The sequence below is a fragment of the Palaemon carinicauda genome, chromosome 18, assembly GCF_036898095.1.
Source record: "Palaemon carinicauda isolate YSFRI2023 chromosome 18, ASM3689809v2, whole genome shotgun sequence".
In the NCBI taxonomy this organism is placed as follows: domain Eukaryota; kingdom Metazoa; phylum Arthropoda; class Malacostraca; order Decapoda; family Palaemonidae; genus Palaemon; species Palaemon carinicauda.
This window is the reverse complement of record NC_090742.1, coordinates 82,111,800-82,116,139: the sequence shown is the minus strand read 5'-3', so window position 1 is coordinate 82,116,139 and position 4,340 is coordinate 82,111,800.

Here is a 4,340-nt window from a genome sequence, read left to right as displayed (position 1 = left end):
GTTTATGGTTCGCCTCTGCCCTTTTTCTCGTTAGTTCGTCCGTCATTAATATTCGTTCGAACTTTTAGGAGTTTTTTTCCTTACATTTATATTTACACCGACTTTATGCTTTCATCTAGCATTAATTTTATGTTATCCTATGATATCAGTGTTAGTGTTTCATCAAGGAGTAGGTTATGTTGGTATGCCTGCATTCGTGCATGTTGGTGGATAGCGTCACCATTGAGATTGTTTCGCTAGTTCTAGGAACGTTAAAGACGACCATCTCACTTATTATTATTAAACCTTTTAGTTTTATTACGCTCCACCTAGTTTTACATTTGGTTCGAGTGGGACTCTCGCATTTTTTTTTTTTTTTTTTGTTTTTACTGTTCGTTCTACCGCTTCAGTAACTAGGTTGGTACCCCTGCTTTCCATCTGCTGATGGCATCATGCTTCCTCCCTTACCACTCGCCCGAGTCCCTCTCTCGCCATTTTATTTCTGCATGCCTAACCTTACTTACGTGATTTCGCTTTTAATTCATTAATTATTTTTATGTATTTGTGCATTGATATATTTATTGCTTTACTCCGTTATGATCATATTTTTGGGATTTTTCATGTCATGTTGAGGGGATCTCCAGTTGGTAGCCCTGTCTACCACTACGCACTGGTGATTCCCCGGTACCATACCCCCCCCCCCCACAGGTTGGGGAGGCTATTCCATCCCCCCCCCTCCTCCAGTGTACACCCTTTCTCTCACTCGATGGTTGTTGGTTATGACATACGGGTCAAGTATGCTTGTTCCTCAGTCTTCCCTCAACGTTCCGACATATTGAGGACTGAGTGTACCCACGGGGTGTGACTTAGTCTCATTCATACCGGGCGGTTTCGTCTCCCCCCCTCCCGTCGCCCCGATTGGCCATCGGTCGGGGGAGGGGGAGGGCCGGGACCACCGGGGACTATCACACGTGATTAGTCGGTATAACTGCACCTTGTGTAACCTTGCTTTTAGCTATGGTTGTAAGAATGAGCACTTATATTAAGAGTGTCCCCACCTACGGTACCTCCTGCTATTATTGTCCGCATAGGACTTATTAATATCCCATATCATTATATTATATTCTACATGAATCATTACCTTCGTCCCGGTACCTCCGGTAGGGTAGTGGGGGTTCCATTGGCTCCCCCCGCGCTCTCCCGTTGTACCCTCCCATCATCAGACATCGGAGCCTCCGGGCTCTTAACTACAAGATCTGTTGACACTGACACAGTTTTGATTAATATCCTCCCTCCGGGAGCCCTATTCAATTACAGACATTAGTTTTAGATCATAATTGGAGTTCTCTATTTATGTATTTTAAGGATGTATCTTAAGTTACTTTAAGTTTACTTTAAGTTACTTTAAGTTTACTTTAAGTTTACTTTACCAACCCTGTTCCCCGGCCCCGGGGGCCCCGGAACTAGTTATGATTATAATTATTCATCACTGTTTTTTGCATCCTTTTTCATTCCCGGCTCTGCCGGATTGCTCTTGGAATAGTCTCAGTTCTCTGCATGTTTAGTCTAAGGCTATACATTTTATTTTATTAACTGGCAGGTCCCGGACCCTCCGGGACCCCTTATAGAGAAACTAGTAGATGCTCATGGACTATTCCTTTTACAGGTGGTCCGTTGCCGGATGACAGCCTGCGCGGCCGTCCTTCAACAGCCTTGCGGACATGCGGTCTGTCGGTCCCACGCTGACGGTGGGATTCAGATGGACGATATTGTTGTATGGCACCCTGACAACTGCCTTATCTGTTATGACTTTATATCCACCCTCGCTTAAGATTCGGTGAGCCTCTTTCAGTCATTTTTGTATTTACATTCCTTTGCCTTCTGTTATGAATCTTCGGTTTCATTCATCATTTTGTCCCTCGGGTTTGCTAACCTTATCCCCGTCCTTTCAGAGTTCCCAGGCGGCTAAAACTTCAGCAAGAGCCACTTTGAAATTGTGGGTAGGCGGCTTCGCCCGTAACGTTAAGGCCAAGAAGCCTTACGTCCTCTCAGAAGATTATTGTAATGTTATCTACCCGAACGCAAAATCTTCGGCAGCAGTGCCTAGGGAAGTGGCGGCCCCTATAATTGCCGACATTGCGGAAACCGTAGAACTCAATCTCGTTCAGGATACAGACATCGCTGACGACCCGGACCCCATTGAAGACAATGTTGCGGCTCTGAACTTAGACATAGAGCCCATGGTTTTAGACGAACCAGAAACAGGTAAGGTGGTAAGTGAGGCAGGTGGGTCTGGCGCTAAGACCTCTCTTCTTAGCCCCTCTTTTTCTTCAACTTCTAATAACTCTTCCTTTCTAGGTTTTGAAGGGAACTGCGAATCCTCTCCGAGATCGCACTCGGCTCCTCCCAAGGTCAAATCTCAGAAGAGACCTTTAGTGAGGACTCGTAAGAATCCTACACTACCTAGATCATCGAAGCCCAAGAAGGCTCCCCTCCCCGGAGCTCCTAGTGGCTCGACTAGCACTGCCCCTATGTCTCAGGACCCGGGAGTGCAGTCATCCCCCTTAATTACCACGACCAACCTCGACCCGGTGGCTCTCACCAATATGATGACGAGGGTCGTTACAGAGCAGATTAGCTCTATGCTTTCTGCCGTCACCAGGAGACTAGATACCCTGGAAGGAGGACTGCCTCAACAACAGCAGTTCCTCATCCCGGACGCCTCAAAACTTCCACCTTTCACGAAGAACAACCCGTGGAAAATGGCGCTCCACTGTCCTTTCACGGACGGAATGTTGACCATCGAGGGTTTTGGGACCCGGCCCATTGAAGATTTTGAGTTCTTCCCTCCCGGCCTTCAATTTCCTTTCCCCGGCTTCGCCCGGCTTACGGATGAGGCTCTTGTCCGGCTAGATAAGGTCCCTAAAGAGACCGTTATCTTTCCGAAGGAGGCTCAGTCTGTTTGGGTTAGAACCTTAAACGAGTGGGGTTGTACAAACACCATGCTGACCCCCCACAAGAGTACTTACACCATGTTTCTTGTGGACGAACAGACCCTCACTCCTTGCATCACCAAAATGGTTGAATTAGCCCTTCAGGCAGTGGCCGAAGATAAACCTTTGCCACAACTCCGGGAGACAGATCCTACATCTCTGCTGCTCCCATCAGATAATGAATGTTGGCTTAACATCCAATCGACATTCACTTCTGGTAAGCTATCCGCTGACTGTGCATCGACGCAATTCAGTGAACGCCTCCCAAGACTACCTGAAACCTTAATCCGACTCGAGTTCGAGTCCCGGTCTAGGTTTAGCCGGAGCCTCAACGTCTCGACTATGGCGGAGATGTTTTCTCTTACCTATGACGAGGAACACGCCTTTAAGGTTATGACTAAAGCCACCCTGCAATCTTTGTTAGCAGATTGCTACGACTTCTTGGTGGCCAAAAGACGTTGCCGTAGGCATGTCTTATCTGAAGCTACTATCCGCCATGAGCCAAATAAGCTCATTAAAGCCTCTGCTTGGGGTCCGGACCTATTCCCGGAGGACATGGTCAACTCTCGGTATTGAGTGAAGCTGCCAGAGTGAACCAGAGCCTCAAAGTCCGTTGGGGTCTCACTCCCAAACGGAAGTTTGAACAATCGAGCATTCACTCCCGGGGCAGAAAGAGGCTACGCCCTTATAGCTCTACTCAATTCCGCCAACCTCTTCAAGTAGTCCAGTCGGTCCCGGTCTCTCAGGGCATCCAGCCCTCTACCTCCAAGTCTCAGCCCCAAGAGAAGTATGTCCTCGTCCCTGAAAGCCAAGTGGCCTCGAACTCGTTTACCTCTCCTGTTTATAACCCGGTCTATGAGTCCCGGGTTTCCTCCCAAGGATACCAACGAGGCAAGGGCCCCAGTTCGAGAGGTTCTTTTCAGAACAGAGGCAAAGGGAGATATTTCTCCCATGGAAAAGGGTCACGTGGTGGCCGAGGCGGTAAAACCTCCAACTACTGAAGATCTTCAGGTAGGAGGGAGACTTTGTGTTCCGGAGTCGCTGGAGGTTCAGTCCTGGGGCCTTCAGCATAATCTCCAAGGGCCTGGGGTGGGGTTGGATAGAAGGGCCTCCTCCACCGAACAAATTCCATCAACCCTCGACACCGGACCTACTTCTGTTTACCCAAGATCTTCTTCGCAAGAACGCGATCAAGGAAACGAAATATCTGAAGTTTCAAGGTCGCTTATTCAGCGTTCCGAAGAAAGACTCCGACAGCCGGAGGGTCATCCTCGATCTGTCCCGACTAAACTTGTCCATTCAATGCGACAGGTTTCACATGCTTACCGTCTCGCAGGTGCGAACCTTGCTTCCCCGTGGGGCCGTCAC